We start from the raw sequence: 20,470 nt of genomic DNA, 5'->3' as shown, positions 1-20,470 counted from the left end.
CTATTGCATTTGGCCATGATGAAGAAAAACCTAAAATGATGTACTCTAAATCGCTAGATGAATATAAATTACTTTCTGATTAATAATGAATAACTTTCAGCCATGTTGCTCTCCTTATCCTGACATCTGAGGTTTCCAAAACTACCTTGGAGGAGACTTCTGGTACCTTAAAAAGAATAGCAAAATAACTCAAAGGTGTGAAGTTGCAAAACCCATCATTTTAAGAGCATGATCCTAATATAGGAGCACAAAATAAACCCTTTCCTTTTCTGTGACACAGTTGTCATCTTAGTTTTGATCATGACTGTTAATTTAGCCTATGACTACTTCAATTCCAGCTGAGCAACAGAAACTATAGTTCATTAAAATCCATTTCTCAATTCAAACAACTGCCAACCATATGAGTTGTCCCTGCAATTAAGGAAATGTAAAGTGATCCCCCACAGAGAGCAATGAAGTCAAGTCAGAAGCTAGGCCAACAAATCATTTTCTCCTTACGGTTTCCCAGAAAAGCTTTAGCAGGGGACATGACCAGACCATGAACTAGACTGAATAGGTGACATTTTTTGTGTATCATGCCTCTCTGTGTATTCACCACACAAAAGAACTTTTTTTCCCCTGGATTGTGCTAGATTCTGGATTCTGCCTAGATTCCATACACTTCCAATAATTCTGTTGCAGTCAAGTTTTATATTATCAAGAAATCTGTGTGAACTCATCTACAAAACAGAAACAGACTCACAGACATGGTAAACAATCTTATGGTTACCAGGGAAAGAGGGGGGAGGGATAAATTTGGGAGTTTGAGATTTACAAATGTTAGCTACTATATATAAAAATAGATTTTAAAAGTTTCTTTTGTATAGCACAGGGAACTAAGTTAAATATCTTGTAATAACTTTTAATGGAAAAAAATGAAAATGAATATATGTATGTATATGCATCACTGGGATATTGTGCTGTACTCCAGAAATTGACACATTGTGATTGACTGTATTTCAATTAAAAAAAAAAGAAATCTGTATAGTCTTTCTGAATGATCACAACATTGAATAGATCAAGTCTACACTGCTTTACTTCTAAATTCCCTTCATTATAAATTTATATAAGCCTCAGGCAGCTATAAATCTACTTCTCAATGCATTCTCATAACTGAACTATAAATTTCTTTGCACTTGAAGTAATTCTTTTTTTGTCTTTCAGCATAAGAAAGTATGAATTCTGCACAAAATTATTGCAGCATTTATTCAAAAAGTCATTTATCCCATGTCTTCCTGAAAAACAAAATTATTTTATTAAACACCACACTGCTACCTTCCTGATAGCATTTTTGTATGTCCTTAATTTTAATACCTTTCTAGGTTGTTTGCTTGATTAATTTTAGGGGAAATATGAGAACCTGAATTTAATTCATTGCCATGAATGACTCATTTTGAAGCCTTGTTTAAATCTGATATTAATAATCAAATACAAAATTATGCTCTATCAAGTCTGACAATTCAGAAACTGCTTGGAATCCATGAAGTCAGTACAGAAATGTGGAATAATTACTGCATGAACATCAAACAATTTCCCAGCTTACTAGCTCTGTCCCAGTCCCCCCACACTTTATCATCACCTCCTTTGTCCTTCCTCACCTCTGCCTCTTTCTGACAGAGACACATTCACATTCAGATGCTCACACATACTCATCCATTATCTGAGAGATTTCAATCAACCTAATCACAAAATTGCATGCAGAAAATTAAGTGGTTGGTTTATCCTTTCATCATACACATCATCCCCCCATCCCTGTAATATCTTTCAACTCTCTATTGTCCAGAATTCATACAGAAATAAACACGTGGACCAACGGACTAAAACACAAAGCCTCAAATAGATCCTATTCTCCATGGATTTCTATGGTTGCAAATTTTAGAGCAAAAGATCACAAAGGAAAATATAAACAGCTTGTGTACACTGAAGCTCTTGTGCCCACTGGGAGGTGGGCATGGGAAACCTACAGTCACAAGAGACAGAGAGAGGGAAAGGAAATTGCAGCAAAACCAATAGATAACGATAAATATTTCTACCAGAGAAACAGCTCTTTCAAATCTGTACAGAAAACATCAAGCATCCCATAGATGCAAACAATGAAAAAATGTTCATTTTAGTAATCAATATTAAGACAGCTCTGAAGTACCATTTTACACCTATTAAATTAGTTTCAGAAAATGTTTTACAAATGCTAGTGAGGCTGGAATAAAAGAGTAAAATTCATAGCATTGAACATTAGTATAAATGTCTGGAAAAGCAACATGACAAAAAATGCATCCCGAATTACTAAAACACTCATACTATTGAACTCAGTCATGTAATTGATCGATATTTATTCTAAGGAAATAATACAATAGAAGAAAAAACTATCTTCTGAAATGTGTTCACTTCAGAATTATTTATACAATAATGCAACGACAGACTTACAAGAAAACAATTTAAGAGATAAAAATATCATCTGCTAGAATTTACCCACTGCAGCCTTATTTATACATTTAAGTGGAGGAGGAAAGCTTAGAATCAAATCAAATTAATATTCCAAAAAAGAGAGGAATTACATAAATAATATCGGTTCCATGAAATATGATATAGCTATTCTGAATAATTATAATTGCTATGCATACATCTGAAAATGACCTAAGCAAAAAAAATTATGTAATTAAAAATATATTAAAATATAGAGTGTAATTATGGGCTTTTTTCCCTTCAAATTTTCTTTGATTTACAATATATTTTTAAAAAATAAAAATGGGGGCCCTTTTGTAAATAGGTACCAGCCCATAGGCACCTTATAGTGAAACTAAATCTGTGGTATGTATTTCCATTGAGAAATAAGAAAGTTCTTCATCAACTTGTTTCCTCTGCTTCCTGGACACCAGCATCCTTCACCATTTGCTTTAGCTCTGTGACTAAGTGCCAAATGTATATCTGTGAATGCCACAGCCACATCTGGCCCATAAAAACGTCCTACATGCGAATCTGTGTGTCTCTCCTGCTCTGCGGTAGACAGGCACATTGATCACGGAAGCCATGTGTGAAATACGGTACAGGTAGGGAATCAAAGAAGGCTGGGTCCCTGAGTCACTATCTGGAGTGAGCTGGATATACTAGTTAGAGGAGCTGGTTTTACTCCACTACTCCCTGACTTTCAGTTTGAGGATTTCTAATTAGCATTAGCAAGCAATTAGTACAAATTAAGCTGGCGCTTTGTCATGCAAAAATTCCAAGTTAGAACATTGTAGCTCCCATGCATATAACCCTGATTTTATTCTTTCTCTTTCAGTAAGGATGTTAACTAGACTTATTGTGGTGATCATTTGGCAATATATACTTGTGCTGAATCATCTTATACACCTGAAAATAACATAATGTTATACATCAATTATATTTCAATTTTTAAGAAAGACTATTCTAATTTTTTATCTGCCATGCCCCTTCTTCCTATTTAGACTCTTTTTTTTTCATCTGAGCAAAAATTCCTAATTTTAGTGTCAAATTATCACATCGATAAGCCTTTAAAAATACCCTGTCCAGTATCACACGGAAGGAGCATCATTGGTTGACGAGTCTACAGCCAGTTACCCCAGGTGGCTGTTTGGCAGACACAGGTAACCTATCTAAGAGCCAAATGAAGGTCTAGAGCAAGAAAAGGGAAGTCTGAGAGCTTATGGCCCTGGGATGCATTCATGTGTTAAAATTTAGCCCTATGTCTTTTATGGTTCAAAGAGTTTAAAAGTTGATGCAGTTCAGAAAATTTGGAGCCTTCAAAGACTTTGGGGAGAAGGCTAAAAAGAAGGGTCACATTTCTTGGCATTACCACCAGATTGAATTGTCAGATTATATCCTCCTCAGCAGGGATGGCGACATTTCGAGTCACATGCCATGGGCTATCTCATGTCCATGCAGACACCACTAACGACCTTGGCACGATTCCGAGTCCTTGGCAGCCACTAACCATCAATCCGTTGGGAGGACATGAGAGGCTGCCGCCCCTGCTCCAAAGGCTGGGAATTTTTTCTAAAAATCTTGCAATTATAGTTCAAGGCTGCTTGCCCTCAGACAGTAGGAGGGCCTTATGGAGCTGACAAAATGATTTAAGTGCCTTGAAACAGGAAGAAAGAATCAGATATAGGAACTCTCAAAAAGAAAGATATGTTTGCAATTTTAAAACTCATTCATTGTTCCATTAAGTTGACCCAATACAAAAAACAAAAAACAAAAAACAGAAGTGTGTAACTTTCAGTCTATAATTACTGCATCAATTCAATTAATCTAATCAAAACTGATCAGAACCAAAGTATTATTTATTCCTTTTTTTTTTTTTACTTTTTTCTTTTTTTGAAGTATACAGTTCACAATGTCATGTCAATTTTGGGTGTACAGCACAATGTTTCAGTCAGATATATTTATTACACTTACCCTGTAATACTTTGAGAGCCTTTTTTAGGAAAACTACTATTAAACAATATCTGGAATTAAATGTGAACTTTAATGTGGTGACATGTACGTACTGTCTGACTCTATCCTCCCAACAGATGTGCCCTGATCAGAATGCCCATCACACATTTGTTTTGTGTCTCCCTCTGTTTTGTAATCCAGGCTCTGGCTAGACCTCCAACCTCACGTTCATCACTTCTCAAAAGATAGATGCCTGTGTGCCAGCTGAACAGAACTACTTGGAGTTTCCCAAAATCCTCCAGAACTGGGTGCCCGAGGCTGCAGTTGCCTCCGCCCAGCACACCCCATCCCATCTTCTCCACTTACATAGAGACTCAGCTCCGTCAAGACTCAGCTCCAGCCTGCCCCACCCCTGCAGAATTTTTCCTGGGTTAGCTGCCCTTCTCCTGTGCTCCCTGCACCCCACCATAGCATCCTCACGAAGGACTTGGTGCACACATTTCTGGGAGCTTGTTTGGGGGTTCTAGCAGGGGAGCGCAGTTACTTGTATACCCTCGGCCAAGAAGAACGGTCCTCCTCTATTGGGGATGGTGGTTCTCTTAGACCCAGCACGCAGCTTCAGGAGGGACACACATGGAGCGGTGAGGGAGGAAGGGGACAACTGCCTGGTCAGCCAGAGATCAGCCAAATCAAGCCTGGTGATCAGTGGGGTGACAGATGTTGCAGCCAGATCGCCCTTACATCCAACCCACATTTTACATTATAGGCTGTTTTGTCTTTTCTCTCTGTTTTTTTTTTTTTTTAACAGACTGTAAGCCCCTTGAGGGCAGGAACAACCTTTCATCTCTTTATGCCCAGAGCACAGTGTTGGCGTATAGATAGTTGCTTAATGAATTCTGCAGGGTAGACCTGTTTTGAAAAGTGATGCTAAGATCACTTGTTAACCTAATCCCATACCTCAAAGTTCTTTAGTTTGCTAGAACGCAGTTAAGAAGCATGGTCATTGGGGTGTTTTAGAATTAGATTTTTTTTTTTTTGCCATTACAATTTGTAAGTAGTTTGCCAGAAATTCCTAACAAGATGCTTCTCTTTATATACTTGTGAAATTTAGTCTTCTGTTGATAGAATCCATTCATTCAATAAATATTTCAATACCAGCTCTATGCCAATCTCTTCTAGGTAAAATGCAGCAAGGAAAGAAAAGAAAAAGACTAATAAACCTGCCCTCATGGAGTTTACCTTCTATCTAGGGGGAGATGCAAACTACACAGGTATGGATTTTGCCAAGTGTTATGAAAAAAACTAACCTAGAGTCTAGTGGAAAGAGAATGCAGTGGAGGGCAGAGGGTTGCCACTCCATGGGGTACTCAGGGATGGCTTCTCTGATAAAGTGACATTCTGAGCAAAACCTAAAGGGAAGGGTAACAGCAGGTGCAATGGCCCTGAGGCAGGAGCCTGAACGGCATTTTCCAGCCACAGCAAGGTATCAAGTGTGGCTGCAGCAAAGAAAAATGAGGCAGAAGGCTGGGGTGGGTTGGGGGTGAGGTTACGGAGGGTTTGTAGGCTATAGTTAGAACTTTGGCTTTTACTCTGAGCAAAGTGGTGAATATCTGGAAGAGTCTGTGAAGCAGGATGACACGATCTCACTTTTGTTTTCAAGATAACTGACTGCCCTGTTAAGAGCAGACTACAGGGAGCCAGGGATGCAAACAGCCAGGATACTGCAGTGACAAGATAGGCCCCCCCCCCCCAAAAAAAGTGGCCAAACCCAAAATGGTATCAACAGTGGAGATATGAAATGTTTGTATTCTGGGTATACTTTGAAGGTCAAGGCAACAAATTGTGATGAGAGCTCAGTACGCAGGTGATGACTGCAAGGTGTGGGGAATAGATTCCCCAATTTACTGGTATGTGGGATTCCAGTAATGTGTACCTTTGTGGGAAATATAAACAATGTCTTCTGTATTTATTTTCACGTTAGATGATAAGATCATATCTATAAATTATATGCTCAAAACTCGGAGGACTATCTGAGGGTGTACATTCTCCCCTTCCTTCTCTCCCCAGTCACCAAATCCTGGAGCTTCTCTCTTGATGTCTCAAATGTCTCATCCTCCTTTGCTTTTTCTCTCATGTTCCCTCAGTCAAGCCTCTCAGTGCTTCTTGCTTGAATAAGGCAGCAGCCTCCTAAATGGTCTCCAGCCTTCAGTCTTTGATGCCTCCAGTTCCTCCCATGATGATGAGAACACAGGTGGAGTTGTCACTGCCATGTCCAAAAATCTCTTATGGTCTTTGTCCGCTGAATCAAGACCATGCCTCTGCATGGGGCAAGAACTCACACGGTGGGCTTTTCTAGCCCTGTGTCTTATTACGTAGCCCACCACATGCCCACTGTTTTTGTTGTATATGCTCCTGGCCTCTTAGTTTTATTGGTTTGCACACCCACCCTTTCCAAACCTGCCCCAGCCCCAAACTCACTTCTAATTGTGCATGCTGGGATGTTTCCCATCCTTAATGTCCATCATTCCAATGAAGCTGTGAAGCTTCACCCAGGAAGAATTCATCTTTTTCCTGGTACACAGGATGGATGAAGATTTGCTCCTAAGCTCTGGGATGCTGACCAGCAAGCCTCCTGGCAGACTGGAGCCAGGTGGAGAATGAGACAACGGTCTCTCTCCTTACCCTATCTCCAACACAGGCAAAGAACTGTGTTCCACAATCTCTTCTTCATGGACCAAAATAGCTGTAACAGTTGGACACAGATTCCCATGACAATGACTTTTAGGCTGGTAATGAACTCTTAGAGGAAAATACTGTTTTAAAAGAACAAACTGAGCTACCCAGGGAAGAAAGGAGACTGACCGAAGGCACTTCTGTTTGTCCTTTGTCATCCAAAAGAGAACTTCCTCACCAGTATCCTTTCTTCTAGAACAGAATTAGCAAACTACAGCCTGAGAATCAAATTCCACCCACACCCCTTCCTGTAAATAATATTTTTTTGAATATGAAAGAAAAAGAATTAATATTTTCCTCCCCAACACACTCACCCTTCCTTGGGTCTCTACTTAGCACTCTGTATTCGTTATTTATGTGTATATATTTCTATAGCTCCTTTTGGACATTGACCTACTGTATGAGAATGCAGAATTTGTTTTATTATCCACATCTCTCCAGCATCTATCAGAGCTCTGCTCAGAATAGATCCTCAATAAATATCCATAGTAGGCTTAAATAGCAAATTGCTACCGCAGTGAGAACAGTCTTAATACTGAGGAAAGATCTGCAGAATGTTGGATTGGTCCCCACCCACACACAACCAGTACACAAACACGTAATTTTTTCAATGCATTTTCTTTTCTTGGACATCATTATTATCAGAGTCTGTTTAGAACAAAACCACCAAAACAACGTAAGTTGTTTTAAAGGTCATAGTCAGATATTCTCCATAAACATAAGCCTCTCTGGAGTGATTTTTAGAAAACACTGTAAAGCAAATTAGATGTTTTGTTCCTCTGAGGCCAAGTCTGTTTTTTTTTTTTTCTTTCCTTTTTGTGTGCAAATAAAACAATATTGATTTTTCTTCTTCTTTCACTGAGAAAAAAATTCTTTAAAATACACTGGGCAAACTGCTTATGTGCTGCAGAAAGCCAGATGTTTAAGGACACTGAAATAGAAAAATGAGAATTTTATCTCATAACTTAAAGATGTCTGAAGGGAAAACTGATGAACGCTGTGATTTGGGAACTGGAAGCTAGTTATAGCACGCTTAATATCAGGAAAGCCTCCAGTACCCACTTCACTGCTGCATTAATATTATTGGCATAAATGTCTTTTCCCGCTAGATTGTTGCCCTCAAAGCCGCACTTCACTCCTATGTATTAAAACTATTGGTATAAATATCTTTTTTCACTAGATTATAAATTCCTTGAGGGTTCTATTCCCTAAAGTTATCAGAACTTATAAATGTGTTTTTCCTCACTAGATTCTAGGTTCCTGGGGGAGCAGGAACTGTCCTTTATTTATATCTCACCAGCGCTTACCGTAGATCTTTGCACACAGCATTCACTCGAAGAGTGTGAAATTCACCTTGCCCCTTGGCTACCACTCTGTTCGACTTCCGTTCTCTGCTAAAGGACACTACAACCTCTCCTTGATTTAGAATCTTGTGTCACTTGCATTGGAGGTTCAGAAGCTGTAGCAAAGACTCCAAGGAACAGTAGTTTAAAGAGTCCAGGTGTAAGCTTCCCCAGACCCTCTTCTTGGGTGGGGCCTACCTGGGCAGGTGACTCTGGGATACTGGGTATGGTTGGGTAGGATCCCCCTTTCTCCTAATGCCTGTTGTACCACTCTGTGGGGTCCCAGGCACACTGTGGTCTCTGCCCACTTTGCTAGTGTCTGTCCAACTGCACAGCTGTTGCCAGCAGTCCCACAGCTGCTCCGTGATGGGAGAGATCCATGCTCCTTTTTCCTCTCGCCCTACTCTTCCTAGGGAGTCCCGAGATGCATCATGCTCCAAGATGGATTGCTGCCCCGCATCCACATTCCAGTAAGAGCACGCTTCCTGGAAGCTAAACATGTCACTTCTTGAACATCATTACCCAGAACTTAGTCACACAGGCACGCCTAGCTGTGATGGACACTGGAAGAGCTCTCTAGTCTCAGTGGTGAGTTGCAACTCAAGGGTTCAATTACTACAAGAGGAGAACAGATTTAGGGGCTGACTACAAGTCTCCATTACAAACCAGAATGTCACCTTTCACTTTGTCACTTAACATTTCTGGTTCTGCAATCATGATTACCACCATCCTTCTCCTATGTTCCTAATAACCAGAAGTACATCATCTGTTGTCTGAATTTCTGCAGCAACATCTGTGAAGAATGACAGCTTTGTTTCTTTCTTGCTCATCCATATACTTTCCCCCTCACCCTGTATTTCACTATCCAGGACCTCCAGAATAAAGCTGAATTGAAAACATAATAGTGGGGTGGGGGTGGTGATAAATTAGGAGTTTGGAATTACCATATACACAGTACTATATATAAAGGAGATGAACAACGAGGACCCACTGTATAACACAGGGAACTATATTCAATATCTTGTAATAATCTATACTGAGAAAGAATATATATATGTTTTATATATATGTATATATAACCGAACCACTTTGCTGTACACTTGAAATGAACACGACATTGTAAATCAACTATACTTCAATTTGAAAAAAAAAATACCTTTGGGACCTCCAGTATCCCCTTTCTAATTCCTCTGCATTTTCTTCAGATGCTTAGACTCAATATTCTCTGGCTCTGGCCTCTCTATTAAACAAACTCTTGCTTTCCATCATTAGGATGTAAATTTAAGACATTCTGTCTCTTATCAGCATAATAGTGTTTTTGTTGTTGTTTGTTTCATTCATTCAAGTATTCTCTACTTTATTTTACAAAAGATTTTATAAGATTTATAAGGACCACACATTAAACTGGAAGAGAAACATATAGCAATTAACCTCTCAGAACATAGAGCCAGTATAGAGAATCAGCACTAAGGTGTGTCAACATGTAAATTTATGCAGGTCATATGCTACAGTATCATTAAATTTGACCTGTACATTTTTCTGATGTTCTTTATAATCAGTTTTGTATTGACTATAAGAAACAATCATATCAGTTCTTCACAGAAAATAAAGATTTCCTAGCACGAGGATTTGGAACAACAACAAAAATACTTCACAGAGGTTATGTAGATGATACTATCCACACTGTGAAATAAATGCAGAAGCAGATTGCCTGGGATGGTTTGTTGTTTCCCTTCAAGGTAAGCAGAGGGTATTTATTCCAAAGCAAAACTCACTGAACACATGTTTTCTAGTTACCCAAACATTTTGGACGAAGTAACCTGTTACTGATGCTCCTCCCTGGTCCCCGGAGGGCGGGGCATTCACACTTGTTTGGAGTTATGATCTTAACTTTCTTCATATAAATTTGTCATTCTCTCAGCTAGGATTTTTTTTTTTAATATGAGTTGTGCAGTGGACATTTCAGTTGTGATTAATTTCTGGCCAAAGCCTGCTTCCTGTGACTGATTAAAGATGCATATAAAAGATCCATCACTCTCCCCATTAGAAGGCGGCTTCACGTCCCCTTCCTTTGAGTCTGGGCTCGTCTTGGGTCTGCCTGAATAACAGAATGCTGTTCTCCAGCAAGTGGTGCTGGACCACTGGACCAGTTCTGGGTCTTTCATGAGGACAGCTTCTCCTCCTTCCTCTGGGGACTTCCTTCCTCCCTGAACCCAGCTACACTGGAGAAGCCAAGATCAGACAGAAAGTCCATGCCCAGGAAAGCCAGGTGAGGGCCCCAGTTCAGCTTCTGGGTGACAGCCAGCATCAAACACCAGCCACCTGTGAGTCACTGTGGATGCTCTAACCCAGCTGAGTCCCCAGGTGGTACAGCCTCAGCCGAGACTTCATGAAGCAAAGAAACCACCCAGCTGAGCCCAGTCAACTCAGGCTGGTGGGGGAGTAAAATGACTGTTGTTTTGAGCCCCTAAGTTTTGGGGTGGTTTCTTAACTCAGTAACATATAATAAAAATACTTCCCAACCACATTTCAATCCACTACATACAGTCCTGCTTTGGCCACTAACTCTTTCCCAAATCTGTTCTGGTCAAAGTCATAATGTCGCAAATCACTGGGAAACATGATAGACACCATTCTCGCCTTACTGAAACCCTTGCTGTATTTGATTACTGACCACTCCCTCTTAAAAAAAAATATATATATATGTATATATGTAATAGTTAATATTTTTACATGGTTCACAAACAGAAAGTTTAGAATTGTCACCAACGATAAGTCTCCTGTTTTGTTCCACACCTGGCCAATTCCACTCCCATCTCTGTCCCCAGTGGGTAAAACACATCCTTATTTTGTTAGATAGCAGTCTGGAATTTCTGTATATTCACACAAGTATACATTAGGTTTCTTCTCTTCCCACTTTTTAAACAAAACATTCATCTTATACACATGAGTTCACCCCTTTGCTATTTCCCACATTAGCAATACATCTTGGGGACTTTTATACATAGGGAGCTTCATTTTAAAATCATATTCTTTAAAAAAAAAAAAAAAAACTTCTACCATATGGCTAGCTCTAGATTAAGATGCTGTGTGTCCCACAAAAGAATTTCCTGACCACTCACAAAAAGGTAAGAGATTTTAGAATATAGGTAGCTCTTTCCTCTCTAGATTCACAAGTGGCCCCCAAAACACCGTTTCTCACTGAAGCCTGACCTTCCAAGGAGAAAAAATAACCCACAAGTAGACCATAATGGATTCTTCCTATTTCATCTTGTAGTGCAAAGCTTTTTTTTTTTTTTTATTGTAACATAAGTGCCTGATATTAAGCTTTTGGTTGCTGAAGCATCTATTTCAAAGACATCTATCTCAAATAAACATATTGCCACATACACAACTGGATAGAGTCAGGCCCTCCTCCATAAAGCCCCACTTTTCCAAAGTCCTGAGTGACCCTGCTTTTCCCTTTCTGTGCTTTAATTCCTGGCTCTTACACATTTTAAATTCACCAATAAAAAGTTCAAGAAACCCTAGATAGCCCATCCTCAACCCCAGAAAAGCAGAACCTCAAGTTCGTGCTGTCTGCCTATGACCTTGTTGTGTGCCCATGGGGCGTGTCCAGGTACTCTCCAGGACCCTGGAGTCATAAACCTTGATTTTCCAAAGTTCCCTGATGGTAGTTGCTGAGGTGTGCCTTATAATCCTAACAAGAATCACAAGGGCTGGACCAGCCATGACATCACAAGACTGGCTCCAGTCTGTGAAGTGTCGGCAGGGCCCCTAGAGGTAGTCTGGGCCCAGGTGAGCGCCGCAGGCATTTCTAGCCAGTAGCACCCCTAGTGATAGCTGAGACACAAACCATACCTCCGCCAAAAAAAAAAAAAAAAAAATTCCATTTCATATTGAAAGCAGATTCACGCTTGTGCTTGAAGAGACACAGAGACAAAAATAGAGGAAAGACTGGAAATTGAAACACACAAATCACCTCCACATGTGACAAGTGCAAGGGTCTTCTCTTTTGTCTCATAATAGTATATTCAAGTAACGCTGAAATGAACAGTTCCCTGAATTATATCACAGGCAGTATTCCTCTATGGTGAGAGGAAGGAAGGTCTTGTTCAATAAATCCTGTTAGAATAATTTGAGATTCATGCAGGTAAAAGAAAAATTAGATTCTTACCCAACCTTACACCATAAGTCAAAATGTCAAATAAGTTATATGAGCCACAGAAGAATAAGAAAATAAAAGAAAGTGTACTTAAGATTTTGAGGTGTCTAAGTCTTTAAAGCAAAACATATAATCAAAGGGAAAAATTGGCAGATTTTGTACGTAAAAATTTGTCTCCTATAAGACAAAAGCCATCACAAACAAGCTAAATATACGCATGTTATGGAAAGGAACATATGTACAAATAATACACATAAATAATATACATTTGCATTTCCAATTTAATAAAAATGACTAATAGCTCAACAGCACTGTAGGCAAGCCATATGAAAGGACCACTCACAGAAAAACACAAATAACCAACAAATACCTGAAAACATGTTCAATGTAATTAATCAGGTAAACATAAATGGGAAAAAAGTAAAAGATTTATAGACAAAGATTTTACAAAAGTAAGACTGCGAGTAAACAGGTGCTTCCATGCCTTGCTGCTGGGATTAAACTGAGTTACAGCTCTTTGGGGACACAATTTAGTAGTATTTACCAGAATTTAAAGTGAGTGTTCTCTTTAACCTAACAAGTTTACACCTAGAAGTCTCTCTTGCACGTATACATCTGTACAAAGGCACAAAGGCGCTGTTACTTCACTTCTCGGAGACTGATCCTTCATTATTGAAATATTTATTATAATATGAATAACTCATGTGGTTGTTATTTTTAAATGAGATAAATTAACACATGGCCTGGTACACAATAAATTCCAATGTGTTACATATTGATATTACTATGATCATCATTACCATCTGTTATTTTTGAGTACCTACGATTATAAATTGCAAACAAAAATGTCCATCAGTGGAGAAAGACATATTAAGAAATAGCATGCACCTATTATGTGGGTACACACATGAATCACCAAGACATGTGAGCAAAATCATACAAAATGTATAGACTATTTCCATTTATGGAACGATGTGTGTGTGTGTGTGTGTGTGTGTGTGTAAAGGGGAAGAGAAAGAATAAATGTGTGTTTATAAGGATCTAAGGATCTAAAAAGATACCAAACTCTTATTAATGCCTGACGTTATCGGAACAAAGGGGAAGAGTAAAGAGAAAGCTAAGACTTTTTTATCTTAGGTCATTCTGTGTTGTTTGAATTCTGACCTTTCTGAAACAGCCAACGGAAGCTGCCATGTTCTCTCTAAAACCAGTAAACTTGATTCATCTGAAACCGGAACAGCTGGGCCATATGACTTCGGTCAACTCTAACCAATTAGGTCATCTGGGCTTTTCAGATTAGAAATGAGAGAAGATAATTTATAATCTAGATTTTGCACACCATTTAGGAAGTCAGAGATTTATATCTAATTTTTTAAAATGGGGACTTAAGATGAGCTTAAGGTTTTTGGGCAATCCTCTTATTGCAAATAATGGCTGATTGATGAGGCATTTCTGAACAAAATTATTTCATCATATTCTGATTAAGGAACTCTTCATTTGAGGAACCTATAAAATTTTCATATTCTTCCATTAACACTGTACATACAAATTATTAATATTATCCTAATGCAGAATTCTCTAAAAATATCTTCTGTTGTGAAGACAGTGGTCACATCCCCTCAGTGAATCAGAGCCCCACCCTCCTTCCCTGCCAGGTGGCCAGGCTGGAAAATAAATCATTACAGCTTCTGCTTTATTTGAAATATTCACGATCAAAAGACCCAGCCATCAAGATACCACACATACTCTAAAAGAGATCAATGTCTAGGTAGCTCCTTCCTACTGTCCTACTATTAAATGAAATGACAGCCCCCTACTTCTAATTCAAGATAAGAAAAATAACTACATATAAACAATCTTCCAAATCAGAAAAAAATGGAAAAAATATAGGAAAAGAAAATTTTACCCAAGACAATTCTGGGACAGTGACATTAAACTCTATCCCAGAAATAAGTGGGTTTGGTACGACTTCAGAAATTTCACCCAGTACAACATAGTTATTATAAAACCATTGAGAGCAAACTGTCAGCAATACCAACTAACATTTATTGAGCATTTATATTTGCCAAGCTCTGTGCTAGTTATAGATGTTATCTCATTTGCAATTCAGACAACTTCCTACCCCAGTTTATGGATGAGGACTCAGAAGCTTAAGAAAATTAAGTAGTTTTCCCTAAATCTAGACCGGTTTCCTTCCCAGGCTCCAGTTCTTAACCATTACACGTGTCATCATTCCACCACTGAATGTGACTGATGAGAGAATTTAAAAATACCTGTCATCAGAATCTAATAGTAATACTCAAAGGCACTGTTTATAATTTTGTTAGTATTTATCAAGAAATAAATCTATGTACACTTTCCTCCTAAAAAAACATTTATAGCTTTAATCCATTTCATTCGCTAGAAAACTAGAATTAGTACTAAAACAACCCAGCCTTAATTCCACCAAAGCTTAAAATAAATGTTGTAACAACTTCTTTTCTCCTTCCTAATGCTTACTCAACAAAACACATTTAAAAATGAGCACACCCAGTGAATGTTTCCAAAGTATCTATACAACTAAAGTTAATTCATAGGGAATATTTAAAAACATTTTTTTCCAAAACTATCTGAATGCATTTACAGAAAGCAGGTAATTCCATAAGCACATCATTAGTAATTTTTCAGGGCCAAAAACTTCTTAACTATGAATATGTACAACCTGTAAAGTAACCAGCATTTTTGCAAAACTGTTTTTAAAGGCCTGTTTTTTTTTTGCTAGCTCTGCTCGTATCTGACTTTGCTACCTAGCACATAGTTAGATCATACCACCTATCACATGCAGTATTTGCATAAGTATTTCTTTGCAAAAAGAAATTATCCTCAAGTTCTGAACTTTCTGGAATTTTAGTTTTCCTTAAAAAACTTACACATTTTTAATGCTACAAAATCAGTGTCTATATAAATTATCTCATATATGTTGCTTTTGGAGCTGAAACAAAAAAGCAATACCAGATTTTAGAGCAAATGCTTATGCATACAAGACACAAATAAAGCAGTAGCTTTGAAAAAAATTATTTGATGCTCAAAAATCAACATTCTTCCAGCTGAAAACTGGTTGAGTCATTTTTTTCTTCTTGAGTACATTTAATGTAAATTAATCTTTCGATTTCCTCAGTTCTTAAGATTAATTTCTGTCATAAAAGTTTTAATAAAATTCAAAGTATACCCAATAAAACTAGCTTCTGGACATATTAATTTAGCCACAAACCTATTTTAGCCAACTGATGATTAAATTATAAATCACTCAGGCAAATTATAATTATTTTCTGCTGTGTGTATTTCTCAAAAACAGGAGCACACATGTTTTTCACCATCTTTAATATATTCCTTTCCAAGATGCGTGCGCATGTGTGTGTCTGGCTTATTTACAAAAAAAAAAAAAAAAAAAAAAAAAAAAAAGACTAGCTCTGTTCAATTAACAACGCTACTAAACTTTTACCATGGTTTCTAACTGTAATGATGTCTATTTATTTCATATCATTAAATTCAGTACAACCAAAAAAACTATTACTCTGGATTTTACCTCTGTTCTCTGTCTTACGCTCTATACTACTTGAGGGAATAGACAGATAACTGCATGGCTAGAAAATATGCTTTAAAAAAACATACAAAATGTCTTCCTACTTCACACTATGCAAATATCAAGGTTTTTTGTTTGCATAAACTTAAAACTATGGTGTCCACTTTGGCTAGAAACAATAGAATAACATAGCAATGCTGACTTTTTCAGTTATATTAAGTAAATGGCATAGGGCATTTATAAATCATCTCCATCCACCCCTTGGGATTTCTCTATTGCAGTGTTTCTCAAAAGGGAGCTGGACTAAACTGCTTCATACTACCCAGCAGCTTGCTAAAAATGCAGATTTCTTAACCCCACAGCCACTGATGCAAAATCTCTAAGGTAGGGAGTCTGGGGTCTATGATCACTCTTCTGAAAGCTGTGGTCTGAAACCCATTTGGTACAGTCCTCATCTTAAAAGCAAAACAAAAACAAAAACAAAAACAAAAACAAAAACAAAAACCCACAAAGTGTTAAGTAGATTTAAGAATAATTTTAGGTCCCTCCGCGGACGCGTTTCCCTCGGCCTCATCCCTCCGCCGCCACCGAGCCGGTTTCCTCTTTCCGGCGCTCAGGGTGCGAGAGGCGGGTCGGGCCTGAGAACCCCGAAAACGACCGTCCTCCAACCCGGGCAGCGTGGGCACCATGATCTACGGGGGGCTGAATACGGAGAAGGTAGTTGCTCTGCTTCAGAAATTGAATTCTGACCCCCAGTTCGTCCTGGCTCGGAATGTCGGCACCACCCACGCCCTGCTGGGCATCTGCCTGAAGAGGGCCACGGCCCAGGGTGCTCAGCATGTGATGCACGCTGTGCATCAGGAAGGCAAGCCAGTCACCAGCCAGAATAGCTCAGGGAGATGCTGGGTCTTTTCTTTGTCTGAATGTTATGAGACGTCCTTTCATGAGAAAATTAAATATTGAGGAATTTGAGTTTAGTCAGTCTTACCTCTTTTTCTGGGGCAAGGTTGAACACTGTTACTTCTTCTTAAACGCCTTTGTGGACACAGCCCAGAAAAAGGAGCCTGAGGATGGTAGGCTGGTGCAGTATTTGCTTACAAATCCTGCAAATGATGGTGGCCAATGGGATATGCTTGTCAATATTGTTGAAAAATATGGTGGTGTCCCTAAGAAATGCTTCCCTGAATCTTACACAACAGAGGCAACCAGAAGGATGAATGATAATCTGAATCACAAGATGAGAGAATTCTGTATATGACTACAGAACCTGGTACACAGTGGAGCAACCAAAGGAGAGATCTCAGCCACACAGGACGTCATGATGGAGGAGATATTCAGAGTGGTGTGCATCTGTTTGGGTAGTCCACCAGAGACGTTCACCTGGCAGTATCGAGACAAGGATAAAAACTATCAGAAGATGGGCCCCCTAACACCCTTGCAGTTTTACAGGGAACATGTCAAGCCACTCTTCAACATGGAAGATAAGATTTGTTAAGTGAATGACCCTCGGCCCAGCACAAGTACAACAAACTTTACACAGTGGACTACTTAAGCAATATGGTTGGAGGGAGAAAAACTCTATATAACAACCAACCCATTGACTTCTTGAAAATGATGGTTGCTGCCTCCATCAAAGATGGAGAGGCTGTGTGGTTTGGCTGTGATGTTGGAAAACACTTCAATAGCAAGCTGGGCCTCAGTGACATGAATGCCTATGACCATGAGTTAGTGTTTGGTGTCTCCATGAAGAACATGAATAAAGCTGAGAGGTTGACTTTTGGTGAGTCACTCATGACCCACGCCATGACCTTCACTGCTGTCTCAGAGAAGGATGATCAGGCTGGTAGTTTCCTGAAATGGAGAGTAGAAAATTCATGGGGTGAAGACCATGGCCATAAAGGTTACCTGTGCATGACAGAGGAGTGGTTCTGTGACTATGTTTACGAGGTGGTGGTGGACAAGAAGCATGTCCCTGGAGAGGTGCTGGCCATGCTAGAGCAGGAGCCCATCATCCTGCCAGCCTGGGACCCCATGGGTGCTTTGGCTGAGTGACTCTGCCCCCAGCCTTTCCTCCTCCCGTGGGACCTGAAGTAGCTACAAAGGACAGATCCAGGCCTGAAGCCAAAGTTACCCAGGTGACTGTGTGTTCCCACACAGTCAGACCCCTGGATTTCTCTTCCAGGAACCCCTTTGGGGAAGTGTGCTTTATGCTGAAACAAAATATTCTTAAAGGAAAAAGGGAAAGATCAGGTCATACTATCTACTCTCCTCATCTCCAGCAGCTCAGGATCTCTTAGCATTTTAATCAGACGTAACTGTCTTAATTCTGTCAAAAAGGTTTGGTTCTGTGTCTGTTTTTATGTGGCAGGAGAGGATGAGCAATCGAGGTGTGTGGAGAGAAAATGCCCTAGTGCTCCTTGGTCCTAGAGTAGAGTGGGGGGAGGGTGCCTTAATATTCGAGCTCTCAGAACTGCATGCTGCCTGACAGTATCACTGTCCCGCCTAGATGGCAGTCACTGAATTCAGTTTTTTCAAGGTAATTTTATGTGCCTCTAATAGCCCAGGAATGGGAGGTTGATCAACACTGACATGATTCCTTCCTGTTGTTCTGAACTGCGGGGGAACACAGCTCTACCTGAGTCAGAATTAGGCAGAGGCTTAGAGGAAGTGGGTGAGAGAACAGCCCAAACCTTATCATGATCTGAATTATAATCATTAGGGGGAACTCTCGCCAAATGGTTTAAGTTCTGCCTCTGGAATTGGGAGTTGGGTGGGCATGAAAAGGGGATATCTGTTCTTTCTGACAACTAGATGGTACTGAGAAGCTTTTGAATAAAACACTTTGCTAAATGAAAAAAAAAGTAATTTTAATTTTCAAATTAAACGCACTGCATTTTAAAATACTGGGGCAAGGCAGTATCATAAGTAGGAAATAAAATGTATTTTGGGAGCACCCTCAATCCTGCATTATGTACCATTTCAGTGGAGCAGAATGACATGGTGAGAACGTACAATTAGGTAGACCAGGATGCTGTAGTTAAACATTTTTAAAGCAGAATCAAAGTATATTAATAATCACAGAGTTTTACAGTCTAGGGGCATAAAAGTCAACAGGCTAACAATATGCCTGGAAATTGTGTGTATAAAAATAATTTAGTACTTTTTAAGCCCTTAAAAAGACATCAATCTTCATGTATCAGAACAAGACATATTAATCATGTGGGAAAAAAAAAAATCCTGGTGCCTCATTTCAAAGCCAAACTCCAATGAATTAAGACCAAAAGGCCTATGTGTTATTCTGAAACCAAAATATTAAAAAACAAAACTCCTAAAACACCAGTAAATGGAACAAATCAATATTCCTACAGGAGAGAGCATAAATTAAATCTAATCATAAGGAAACTTCAAACAAACCTAAATTGAGAGACTTTCCACAAAATAGCTGTTCTTGACTGTTGAAAATGTTAAAATCATGAGACAAACAAAAAAATCAAGCAATCACTCCAGACAAAAAGAGATGACAACTAAATGAAATGCCCGAAGCTGAACTGAATCTTGATCCAGAACGTACGTGTTCTGAACATCCATGCTGATGAGGTTTGAATAAGGTCTGTAGTTTAGATATTCTGTCAGTGTTAATTTCTTGATTTGGGTCACTGCCCTGTGGCTATGTAAGAGAAATATCCTTGTTGTTAGGAAACATACACTGAAGTAACGAGGGGCTAATGTTTCCAATTCACTCTCAAATGGTTCACAAAATATTATGAACAGAGATTACTACAGCAAAAGGGCAAAATGTTAACAAGTGGGGAATTCAAGTGAAGACTTCTTAGTAAGTCTTCTTGCAACTTGTAAGTTTGAAATTCTATCAAAACAAAAAAAAATGATAAATATATTTTTAAAAGCTGGAACAGGGCCGCTAGAAAAAAAATCTGAAATTTTTAGAATGTATTTTTGAACTTCAAGCCTAGAGGAGTGATTAATATCTGTATCAGATGTTTCAAAAATTTAAACAAATTGAATTTTCAGTTCCAGTTGATGTCTTCATAGTAGAAATTACAAAACCGTGTTGTTCTTACACTTATTTTGTCAATTATATGTATATTCCAGATCTACATATATGTTTAATGGAAAATACCTCTACATTTTACACATTCAAATGTTGCTTCTTAAGAGTTCTTTTTCCTTCAGCATTGTGCCTTAGTAACATGTTTCATATCTATAACTGATTTT

At 38.8% G+C, this 20,470-nt stretch overlaps 1 pseudogene; it reads left to right on the top strand.

Annotated features, from left to right (window-relative positions):
• Positions 1-16,924: 16,924 nt before the first annotated feature.
• LOC105100049 (bleomycin hydrolase-like) lies at positions 16,925-18,309 on the top strand (annotated as a pseudogene).
• The last annotated feature ends 2,161 nt before the right edge of the window (positions 18,310-20,470 follow it).

This window comes from Camelus dromedarius, chromosome 26 (genome assembly GCF_036321535.1).
Source record: "Camelus dromedarius isolate mCamDro1 chromosome 26, mCamDro1.pat, whole genome shotgun sequence".
NCBI lineage: Eukaryota > Metazoa > Chordata > Mammalia > Artiodactyla > Camelidae > Camelus > Camelus dromedarius.
Note: the sequence above shows the minus strand (reverse complement) of the source record. Positions and strands in the feature narration are given on the sequence as shown.